Raw genomic sequence first — 12,610 nt, 5'->3', positions numbered from 1 at the left:
AAACCTGAAGCAAAATGCCACAAAACCACGAGTGTAGCAGGTCCCACTGAAGGTTCCCAAACCCACAACATCCCACCAGAACCCAGCAGGGCCTCCAGCTTCCCTCGGGGTGAGAGGCCAGGGCTGATTAGCCCTGGGAGCATCCATCCCTGCCCCTCCTCCCCTGCATGCAGATGCTTCCCAGTGATCTGTGGTGACATCTTTCTGTGCAAGCAAAGGGGAGACACATTAACTATCATGATAATTTTTAATTTTTAAAAAAATTTTAAATATTTTTAGTGGTTTTAACATGCATATTTGTAATTTTTTAAGTTTAATCATTGAGCATAATTTCCTATTTTGTTAAGCTAAAAAACCAAACATCTTAAAAACTTTGCAGCTAGAAGCTAAAAAGTCTCATGTTACTTGGAAAAACTAAAGTTTCTTTTAAAGTCCATCTTATAAATTAAGATTAAACTCATTTAGGGGAGATGTGGCCCCACACTGCACTGCTGTGGGAGAGGGGCAGTTCATGCATCAGAGCTACTGATGCAGCAGAACGCTGTTGCACCTTGAATTAAAGGTGGATTCAGCAACCAAATGGTGGGATCACAGAATGATTTGGGTTGGGAGGGACCTTTAAAGGCCATTTAGTCCAATTCCCCATCTTCAACTAGACCTTCACATGATGGCAGGCTTGCTAAAGGACAGCAAAGGAGACTTCAGTCCTTATGGGGCACTTATGGGACAGAGCAGGGATGTGCATGCAGCCCCGCACAACCCACAGGAGCTGATTTTGGTGTCCCCCTGTCCCTGTGAGGCTCAGTGCCTGCACCAACCCACCCCCAGAGGCTGCTCAGCACTTGGTACTCCCCAAAAACACCCGACCAAAACCCAGAGCCACCTTTGTGGGTGCATGGCAGCACCCAAACAAGCTCAGGGGGGCTCAAGCAGAGGCAGGTGAGACCCCATCACCCCAAAACTGCTGAAAAAAGGCACAGCATTGCAGGGATGCTTCCCCCAGCCTGACACTGCCCGCTCTCCCCTTTCCTACCCAAACACCCCACCCTGAGAGCTCCTGGCAATGCAGAGCTCCTCGGGCTAACCCTGCCTTAGCCCTGGAGGCTTTGTGGCTCAACCGAAGGGCCCTGCAATAATCAGCCATTAATAAATTGCCTGGAGTGCCCTGCTGCTTTATTTAGCGTTGCCAGCCCGGGCTCTCATTAGCGTTCGCAGTCACATCCTGGCTGCTCTGGGCAGGCACGCAGCAATCCCCCCTCTCAGGGAGCAGCTGTCCACCCTCCCCTCTTTGCCATCACATTAAAGAGAATTTCCATCCCTGCTTCCAACCCCCAAATCCCTGCACACAAGCTGTCCCCTCAGCCAAAAGCCGTGGAGCATCCCAGGCTCAGTGTGGCAGGAGGCAAGATCACAGCTCTGCACCCTCCTCACACAGGTCCAGCTTTGGGCAAGGCACTTCCAGAGAGTGAGAAGATCCAGCGGGGGAAAAATAAGGATATTTCAGGATGGCCCTGCCCAAAATATTGGGACTGGGCAGCATGGAGAAAGGGAGAGCAAAGAGATGAGGAAGGGATGGAGCAGATACCCGGGGGATATTCCCCTTCTTGCCTCCAAAGAGCCAGACACCAAGCTGCCAAACTTTACATGTGTGTGGGAACAAGCTCAGAAAATGCGTCCTCAGAGCCATCCATAGACAGCCAACAGCACAAAACTTATTTCTAGCTTGTCAAAGTGTTGGAGAGGGATTTCTAAAAGTGTTTTTTCAACTGCTGCACTACCCAAAGCAAAAGGAAGCCCCCAGCATCCTCATGACCCCTCTGGCACAGCAGTGCTAGCTCCTGCCCAAGCCAGCAGGAGATTTTCTTCTCCCTTAGACCCTTTTTCTTCTCCTCTTCACCCCTCCAAGAGGCAGGTCCATGCCTGAGGAGCATCCAGTGCTTCCTCTGATCTCTGCCCACCCTGCAAGGCTCAAGCTGGACAAACCCAGCAGAGCACCCACTGCCAGGGGGTGGGATGGCAGGGGAGTCTCCTTCCTGCCCTCGGACTGCCTGCAATAAAAAGAAAGCTGGACCAGAACTCCACCAACTCCACCTCCAACCTAATGCTACCAAACTCCCAGGCTCAGCTTTCTCCAAAGCACCCTGCTAGCAAACAGGGGTGGCTTTGACAAAACCACGTTGTCAGGACAAGCGCCAGGAGAAGACAGAGCTGTCGAAAAAAAATATTTTTTTCCAGCAGGTCTGAACTTGCACTGAGCAGCTGATGCTCAAGACAGCCAGAGAAGCCCCATCCCTGGCGTGCAGCCAGGAAGGAGATGCTGCTTCCCTCTCCCAAACCTGTGAAAGAGAAAAGGCCATGGAGCAAAACCTCTCTCTGAGAGCTCCTCAGTGCTGGGAGGTGTGAAAAAACGTCCCCCTTGCTGCAGTGACAGGCAGGCAGCTCAGCAGCCTCCCTGAAGGCAAACACCCTCAGCAGCCAAGGCTGAGCACGGCTCTGAGACTCCTCAATGGGAAAAAAAAGTTCATTGAGGAATTTTTAGGCTTAATTCCACCAGGGAAAATGCAAGGGAAAGGAACTTACAGCATATCAGGTGCTGTCTCACGAGTTGTGGAGGGGTGGGGGAAAAGTAACTCCTGTGAGGCTCCTCTGGTGACAAATGAAGGAGCTGGGATTTCTAGCAGAGCTCGTGGAGATGTCACAGGTTCCATCACAGCATCATCCACCGTGGTGGGGCGTTCTGAGCTGGCAGGAAAGCTCCTTCCCACCAAAAAAGCTGGTTGGCATCGCCCAGGGAAGATGGGACAACACCAGCTGGGATTTCAGGTGGGTTTTGGGAAGGACAATGTCCCACTGACCTCCTTCCCCACAGCTGGGATAAGCACCAGAACATTTGAAAGCTGCTTTAGTACAACTCCAGGGACCTCCCTGAAGCTTTAAAGAATCATGGAATGGTTTGTGTTGCAAGGAACCTTAAAGATCATCCCATTCCAACCCTTTCCATGGGCAGGGACACCTTCCACCAGACCACACTGCTCCAAGCCCCATCCAGCCTGGCTTCCAGGGATGGGACATCCACAGCTTCTCTGAGCAACCTGTGCCAAGGCCTCCCCACCCTCAGTTAAGAAAATGCCATTTTGGGAGTGCCCAGTGAACCATCTGCTGTATTTTTAAATGGAAAATGTCGAGTTAAATGAAAAATAAGTGATTGTCTGATCAAACTAGATACCTGCTGAGGTCTCTGAATTAACCTATTACAATGTCATCCCTGAAATTCAAACAGTGGGTGAGGGTGGGAGGGGCAAGGCAGGTACTACACTCATTGAAATTGATAGTAAATAACATTAACCCTACAAACTGGAGAGGCTGGAAAACACCTCTGTCACAAACAGCAGCCAGCCTCCCATTAGAATCACACAGGGACAGCTGGGGGCTGCCTGGGAGAGGGGAAGAGGTTGAATTATTCCAGGGGAGGGAAAGGAGGAGGATGCAAACGAGCAGGAAATGTCAGAAGTTTGGGTGCTGCACGGAATCACGCTCTGCCAGTGCAGGGAGATGCTGGAAACCAGGCAGTGCTGAAGCAGAGGGCTGTGCTGCCATCCAGAGGGACTCAGCAGCCTGGAGGAACAGCAGAGGAGCAGCATGGAAACACCAAACCCTGCACTTGGGGAGGAACGAACCCATCCGTGCTGGCTGGGAAGGGGCTGGGCAGGGAGAGCCCCACAGAATCATAGAATTCACAGAACCCCAGAATCACTGGGCTGGAAGAGACCTTCAAGATCATCGAGTCCAACCCAGCCCCAGCACCTCAACTAAACCCTGGCACCCAGTGCCACATCCAGGCTTTGTTAAACACACCCAGGGATGGTGACTGCACCACCTCCCCAGGCAGCCATTCCAGAGCTTTATCACTCTTTCTGTAAAAAACTTTTTCCTGATATCCAGCCTGTATTCCCTTGGTGCAGCTTGAGGCTGTGTGCTCTGGTTGTGTCAGTGCTGCCTGGAGCAAGAGCCCAGCCCCAGCTGAGCACAGGCACCTTTCAGGAGCTGTGCAGAGCGATGAGGGCACCCTGAGTCTCCTTTTCTCCAGGCTGAGCACCCCCAGCTCCCTCAGTTGTTCCTCACAGCGTTTGTGTTCCCAGCCCCTCTCCAGCCTCATTGCCTCCTCTGGATGTGCTCAAGCATCTCAAGGTCCTTCCCAAATTGAAGGGCCAGGATTGGGCACGGCACTCAGGGTGTGCCCTCACCACTGCCAAGGACAGGGCCCAAGGGACCTGGTGGCCACCAGCACTGTGCTCTTAAAAAAAACGGGCCAGCAGCCCCCTGGGATGTGTTAGGCAAAGCCAGCAGGTCGAGGAGGTGGCCTGTCCCCTTCATGTAGCTCTGGTGACACATGCAGAGTGCTGTGCCCCACAGGACAGGGGACATGGGCTCCTGGAGCAACTCCAGCCAAGGTGACGAAAGGACAGGAGCTGGCAGAGCTGGGGCTGCTCAGCCTGGCTGGAGGAGGCTCACAGAGGATCTGATCCATGCACAGAGCACCTGACGGGGGGAGAGGCAGAGCTCCTCTCTGCAGCACCCAGGAATTGCACCTCAGTCATGCCAGCCCTATTTCCCAGCCCTCCCAAAGCCCTGGGGTCAAGGCAATAGGCACAAAATGCAATAAAACAAATTCTGCCTGGACAGAGGAATAAACTTTTTCACTGTGAGGGCAACTAAACATTTGGGACAAGCTACCCAGAGAGGCTGTGGACTCTCCATGTTTGGAGATACTCAAAACCCACCTGGCCGTGCTGCTGGGAGAAAGCTGGAGGACTGTGGAGCCTGCTCTAGGTGACCCTGCCTGAGGCTCTTTGCCACTTCACTGCCTCACAACAATTCTGTGTTTCTGAGCCATGGCCAGCCCCAGGCCAAGAGGGAAGCTCCTTCCAAAGGCTGGTTCCTGGAAAGCACAGAGCACAGTTTGAACACTGCTCCAAGAGGTGCTAACAAAGCTTCCCAACACCTGCAGCTGAGATTCCAGTGAGGAATCTCAGGAGCTGCCAGGATGCAGTGGCAAAACACAAGGCAGCAGCTCCTGAGTGGAGGCATCTCCTGGGAACCACCTGAGGAGCTCCCTGGAACCACTTCCGAGCCTGAATTATTTCTAAACTTAAGAACAATCAACCTTAACAGAAATCAATCTTAACAGAAAAAATGCTCTTAATTAACTCAATGTAATAATCAAACATAGCGCTACAGTGAAAATAACAACATGAGAAATTTACTGAAGAAACTAAAAAGGGTATAAAAAGCATATTATGGTTTTAGGAGATTCTGCTTTGCTTGCAACCACTTGTGGCTTCATCAAAAACAATGCAATCATTGTGTTCTCTTTTGTCCATATTGGTCTATATTAGTCTAAAACTGTCTTTTTCCATTCCATATTTAATGATTTTGTCCTGCTGGCAGTACTCCTGTCTCCCCCACTCTGTAGAAATAATAAATAATGCCTCCTGGGAGGCATCTCCTGGGAACCACCTTGTCCTTCCATGCTCAGCTCCTGAGGAGCTCCCTGGAACCACTTCTGAACCTGCACTGGCTCAGCCTGTCCCACCCCTCTGGCAGCCCTCGGGAGGCTCTGCAGTCGCTGGAATTAACTCAGGGAATTCCTGCAGGGTGTGCCAGAAACCCAGCCTTTGAGGAAACTGGGTGAAGGATGCTGCTATTTCCATGCTGTTGCCAGGATATTCAGTGGAACTCGAGTTCGTGCCGGGTCAGGCAAACAAATTCCTCCCCAGGATGCAAACCTTGGTCTGCCCCAGAGGGAAGCAGGGGCAGCACAGGCAGGTACCTTTTGGAGAGATGTTTCCCTGCTGCTCAAGGCCGGGTGCCGTGGCAAAAGCCACATTTCAGTGCACCCATTGCCAGGTTTAGCACAGCCAGAGTCCTTCTCCACTGCCTGCACTGCTCCTCAGGCAGGGTGAAACACAGGCACAGCCCCGTTAACAAAGAGACGCTCGTTAGGCTCCGAGAAGTTAATTGCTTTGCAGGGGGTTGTAGAAGACTTGGAAACAAGGGTGGATCTACAGGAGGGATCCTCCCAGGTATGGCATTCTCAGCATCACCTGCCACCAAGATCTCAGGGCTTTGGCCTGCAGAGCCCACAGAGCTCCTGCCTCAGCTGCCCCAACCTTAATTCCCAGCCCTCCCAAAGCCCTGGGGTGATGGCAACAGACATCTGAAGAGGAGCCCGTGGTGGGGAAGGACAGACCCAGATGGTGCTGTGTTGGAACCCTGGCTACTGAGAATTTTAGATTTTCTGTGCTGTCAGGCTCTGACCCCCACGAGAACACTGCATTTGACCTGAGGCCGTGGAGAAGGATTCCAAAATGGAATGATAGAACTGAGATTATGGATGTGTAGTTTAAATAGAAGTGTGTAATATCACTGGGTGGAAAACTTACAGTTTAAGGTTCTAGAATATACTGATATCTATAAAGCAAGGTGGAGGTTTTAGGGCCGTGGCTGGTTCTTCTTCACCTTCTTCTCCATGGGTCTGGGTGGTTTTGTGTAATTGGATAAAAAAGTCCACATTGCAGGCACGGGTGGTTGGCTATTGGGTTAAAAGTAAAAATAATTTAGGTGTCATTTCTTAATTGGACAATTTATCCTTAAAAGGTCTTGGAGAGGGAGAGGCAGGGCTCCATTTTTACCTTGTTAAGGTACTGTAGAACTCACAGTTTGTGAGGCTGTGACATAGATAAGAACTAATAAACCTCTGAGTCTGTACAAGAAATACCGTCTCATGCATTTAATCCCAGCCTTGGCAGAAAAAAGAAGCAAAAGAATCAACAGTGCTGGGGAATATGCTCGGAGACAGCGATGGAACTGGCAGCCCAGCACACACCAAAGGGCCCTTTGTCTCTTTCAGCACCAGTAAGAAGAATTAAAAAAAAAAAAAAAAAAAGGATGTAGGGGAAAAACCCCTCAGCTTCATTTGTAATCTGGGATGCAGAGCGTGCACATAACCAGACAGAGGCTGCCAAGTCATAAAAAGCCAGTGAGATCTGTGAGCAGCACCCTGAGGGTCTGCAGCCTGTTCTGCTCTCTCCTGCACAGGCTGAGAGAGGCAGAGCTGCAGAACGCCCCAGCCCCACGGGAGCACAAAGCTCCCTGGAGCAGGGATTTGCTGGGTCTCCTCTTCCTGGGAGCTCCCTAGGCTCCCAAGAAAACAGACCTTGCAAATTCACAGCACAGAGACAGGAAAGGAGGTGCTGCAAGACAGGACATCACTTTTATTTACATTACCCTTTGGGTCACTACACTGTGGGCAGAGTGCTTTGCTTCCCACAGCACACTCAGACCCTCCACCCATCACTCAGGGTTGGGATATTGGGACACACAGGACACACGATGGACTTTGGGCCTGGCTAGCTTAAGAGATTGGGTAACAGGATGCCTTGGCAAGAGCAAACAGAACTTAGAGGATTAAATCAAGATGACAAGAAGATTCAATCAGACTGATTTACTGGAAAAAGAAAATGACATCAGACTTCTGCAAGCAAGAGATGTTTAAAATGTATAAGTTTGTTTATGTGATTTTTAACCCAATCACTGTAGTAAAACATTACTAGCCTTCCTAGAATAAATATATAAGCAGTTGTATTCCACAGTAAAATTGGATTCTTTGGCCACCTCAAAGTCTTCCCCGTCTCTCCTCATCACCAATACCTCAGGTGCTCAAAGGCTGAATTACAGCATCCCACCTTCACAGTGCCACAGGTCTGCTGCTTTCCCCCCAGCCTCCTCCATTCCCTGCCCAACACCTGCCTGGAGTGAGGCTTTTCCATACAGCCTGGCTGTAAATATCATCCCAAAAGGAGGGCACAGCTTGCATTCCCCAAACTGCACAAGCCAAGCTTAACAGATCCCCATGCACGCGTGGGTTTCAGCCATGCAAAGCAGGGTCGGGTCCTGTGGGCTTCAAATTCAGCCTGAAGCTTTTCTGGGATGTGCTCCCTGCGTGGCTCTGCCTGTCCTTACCATCAGCTAAGGAAGCAGCTGCTCCTTCTGGAGAAGCCACAGGAGGTTCCCTGTTTGCTTATTTTGATGAGGAGCTTTCCTTCTGAGCTGTCTCTAAGCTCCACACTATCCAAAGGATGCTGCCAGGCATCCGGAGCAAAGACAGCAGTAATTCTACCTTGGAGCACTGCAGATCTCTCCAGGTACCTCCATCCCTGATCCCGGTGTGTGAGCACAGGGATGGAGGGCAGGGCATCAGGCTGGCACTCTGGAAAAATGGGGTTTAGTGTCTGCCCTGGCTGAAGCCCCTCAGGCATGAACAAGGGGGGCTGGTATATTCATTTTTCACCACTGCCCCACAGGCACTTTGTGTTTTCTGTTCTCTGCCTTGGTTTTCTCTTGGAAAAAAACCCCAAAAAAACAGGGGGAAACAGCATTTTACCCTTCCTATTCTTGTTCTACCTGTGGAATTGTTTCCCTGGCAAAAGGCAGCAGAGATGGATGTTTAGTGAGGGTCAGACCTGCCAACAGTGGTGAGCACAAGAAAAGAGCCCTTCTTCACTACCTCAGAGCAGCCCAGATCGAGAGCAGCTAAACCACATCTGGCTACACCTCTGCAAGGACAGGGGAGCAGGGAGCTCATGCAGCAGAACAGAGGCACATGCAGGATCTTTGGCTGTGCCCAGCACCCTGCAGACCACCCAGCCACAGCCTGCAGCGACTCAGACATTTTCCATGTTTCCCAGGTCCCATTTAATGCCCTCCACCATGCTGGAGCTATGGGAGAATACCCCCCTCACTGCTAACCAGAGCCAGACTGCTCCAGTGAAAGCCCCCAAGGCATGTGAGATGGGCCCTTTGGAAAATGAAATCACAGGGAAATTGCATTTTTACTAATAAAATTACACATAAGGAAATTAATTTGCTTTTTCTCACCCATAGGGTATCCATCTACTCCCAGAAAACATCTCTGCTGCTGGGGTTGCTGGTTCTGCACACCTGCCTGGGCTTTGGCAAAGCTCTTGGGATGAACATTGATGGCTTGTCCCAGAAGAATGGAATGGTTTGGATTGGAAAGGACCTTCAGGATCATCTTGTTTCAGCCTCCCTGCCACAGGCAGGGCCACCTTCCACCTGACCAGGGTGCTCCAAGCTCTGTCCAACCTGGCCTTGAACACTTCCAGGGATGGGGCAGCCACAGCTTCTCTGGGCACCCTGTGCCAGGGCCTCACCACGCTCACAGTCAAGAATTCTTAACTTTAAACCCACTCACTTCCAGCTTAAAGCCATTCTCCCCCATCCTGCCACTGCATTCCCTCACCAAAAGTCCCTCTCCTCCTGATGTCTGATGTTAAAGCAGGACCCTCTGGCGCGTGGTTTTTGTGGGTTGATGGGGTAGCAGGGCACAGAAGTCTGGGAAGGGAACAGACCAAGCCCCTTGGTGCTCACCAACATCCCAGGAAGGAGCCTGGCAGAGGCACTGGGGCTCTCTGGTCCTCAGTGGGACATGGGGTCTGCAAAGCCCATTGTCCTGCCCAGACTTCCAGAAAACCATCACAAAGTGGGATGAAATCACAAACCCAATCACACAGGAGCTGGGAAATGCAAAGACAGGACCCTTCCAGCCTGGGGAAACATCCTCTTAAACCACATTGGGATGGCAGCACCCGGCACTGCTGTCTGAGCATTCCCACTGTGTTAAAAACAGAAATATTGGACTTTTGGGCTTTTTTTCTAAATATTGGGTTGCTGGATGGAGCAACTGAGGGCAGCCAAAGGTGGGCACACCCCACCAGCGGGAGCAGGAAGAGCTCCAGCTCCATGTCCCTGCCACCAAGCAGAGCTGGGGAGCTGCAGGCCGCTAATTAGAGAGCCAACAATTAACGAGGCCACCCCTCAGCTTCCTGCCCCGCCGTGATTTATTCATCTGGCACCCCCAGGGGGCTGCAAAAGATAACGAGGCACCGAGCCCCTGCCGAGCCCATATGGCAATTTATTATTTCCCCTGCCAGGAGGTTCCCCGGGCACAAAGGGATGGGCAGGGCCAGGAGAGCCCAGCCTCAGCGATGGGCTGCTCTCCAAAAACAGCAGCCTCAGCCTGATCACAGGTGGTTTTATCATGGAAACCACCCCAAAGAAAGCCTACCAGCCTCACACGAGCTGACCTAGATCTTGCCAAAGCAACGTGCCACATCTAATTAATTCGGGGGCTCCCGTCTCCTTTGGGTGTTTTGTTAAACGTTATTCCCCAAATCAGGTTCTGGAGGCAGGGAACTGCTCCAGACCAGTGATAGTGGAGTAGGATGTGCTGCAACAGCTTATCCCAGGCTGATTACTGGGCAGGCACAGGGAGGGGAAGTTTTATTAATTATTACTAATTCTAATATAAATAATTGTTTTATTAATATATCATTAATATTGATGTTATTATAATTAATAATACTTATTTTTGTTAATCTTATGTTATTTCAATGTGGGACTGAAGCACATCTTGTCACACAGTGAGCGTGGGGTGAGAGAGGCTAATCCAGGAGCTGGAGCTGGGCTTTTCTCACAGCACCAAGGCAAACCATGAGAATAAGTTGATTAAAGGAAAATAATAAATAAAATCTGTGGGTCCTAGCTCTTGTTTTCTCAAGCTTGTTAATGTCCCAGCTTGCCCTGATTCAGGAAGGCTTGAGTGCTTTTCAGAATTGAACACAAATCATGGAAAAAACCTCTAAGATCAAGTCCAACCATTAGCTCAGCACTTCCAAATCCTACAATAAATGTCCCCAACCACCATATCTACAGATAATCCCCTCTCAGCTGGGTCAAGCCACAGCAAAAGCAGAAAGGCAACAGCCCCAGAAGTTATCTAAATACCCAGACACAACCAAGGGAAACTGCCTGGAGGACTTCCAAAACAGAGAGCTTCCAACTTTTGCCTACCACCCCCCAATTTGAGGACACGCTGTTCCCATGGGATGTCACCCTCCAGCTCAGAGCCAGGAGATGGAGCACAGCTGGCCCTGGCTGCCCACAGGGAGCCAAGAGGACACCCCCAGTCCCTCCCAGCAGCCCCACACAGGAAGGGAATGCTCCCACTCCCCCCAGCTGCCCACCTGGGCTGGGGGCTATTCTATTTGTAGGGATGCCCCGACGAAGGCAGGAATGATGCATCTGACTTTATGTTTTTGGAAGGTTAATTTATTATTTATTTAATTAAACTATATTATATTAAAGAATTCTATACTAACTATACTAAAGAATGCAGAAAGGATTCTTACTGAATGCTAAAAAGATAATAATGAAAACTCGTGACTCTCTCCAGAGTCCCGACACAGCTTGGCACTGATTGGCTAAAGAGTCACGCTGGAGTCCAACCAGGCAATCACCTTTGGATAAACAATCTCTAAACACACTCTAGATAAGCACAACACAGGAGAAGCAAATGAGATAAGAATTGTTTTCCTTTTCTCTGAGGCCTCTCAGCTTCCCAGGGGAAAAATCCTGGGCAAAAGAATTTTTTTCAGCGAACACCGCAGGGCGCTCTCCAGTACTTACTCCCACTCCTTCCTCCGTGCCTGAGGCGTGCTCTGCATCTTGTGCGCCTCGTGCGCCTTGATGATGTCCCTCTGCTCGATGAGCCCTCCCCGCCGGCGCTTGATCACCTCGGGGCTCACGGCCACCAGCTGGGCCAGCCCCAGCTCCACGGCGCCGCCCGCCTCGCCGTCGCGGCAGCGGGAATCGCACAGGGCGTCGAAGGAGGCGGCGCGGGACACCAGCGCCTGGGCCAGGCTCTGGGGCTCCAGCAGGTTGCAGGACTGGGTGTTCTGCATCAGGCCCAGGCGGTGCTGGCGCCACGTCTCCTCCTCGGGCAGGGCCAGGATGCAGCGGGACGAGGCGGCGTCCAGCTCAGCCGCCCTCGCCGGGGCGCCCATGGAGCACGTCCCGAATCCCAGCATGGCTGCTGCTGCTGGGGCTCATCACTCTGGAAGGGAACAGGACAGAGGGAGGCTCAGGGGTTTGCTGGTTTTGCCCCACGATTCCATCCATTCCTCCCACATCAACCAAAAAGTCCCATTTCTCCTTGGTTTGTCAGGCTGGGGTTTGCTGGTTTTGCCCCACAATTCCCTCCATTCCTCCCACATCAACCAAAAGTCCCGTTTCTCCTTGGTTTGTCGGGCTGGACCCTCTCACAGCAGGACACACATCACTGGATCCCCAAGGTTAGGGCAAGGGGCAGCACCTCCTGCCTCCCTCATCCTTCCCAACTGAACCTCTTGAACCTGCAGCTCCCTGAACCTTTAGCCAGCCCTCCCTGAAGCAGCACAGCTCGATGAGATGGGAAAAAGGATTTGGGACACATGGATCAAGCTCCTTCCATTGGTTGGTTTTTCTCTACGGGGCACCCCTGGCTGGAGCATCCCGATCCCCCTCCAGCCCCACACTCAAGGCAGCACTTGAGGGGGAAATACCAGCGTGGCTTTCAGCTGGGAGCTGCACAAGGGAGCCAAAGGCAAGGGAACAGTGCCAGGAACACCACATGGAGCAGTGCTCCTTGGCCAAGCAAAGCCAAGGTGATGATGCCCTACAAACCCACAAACCACTGAGAAAAGGAGATGCT

The sequence above is a fragment of the Pyrgilauda ruficollis genome, unplaced genomic scaffold (genome assembly GCF_017590135.1).
Source record: "Pyrgilauda ruficollis isolate IOZ18807 unplaced genomic scaffold, ASM1759013v1 scaffold47, whole genome shotgun sequence".
Lineage (NCBI taxonomy): Eukaryota > Metazoa > Chordata > Aves > Passeriformes > Passeridae > Pyrgilauda > Pyrgilauda ruficollis.
This window is presented reverse-complemented; position numbering follows the sequence as displayed.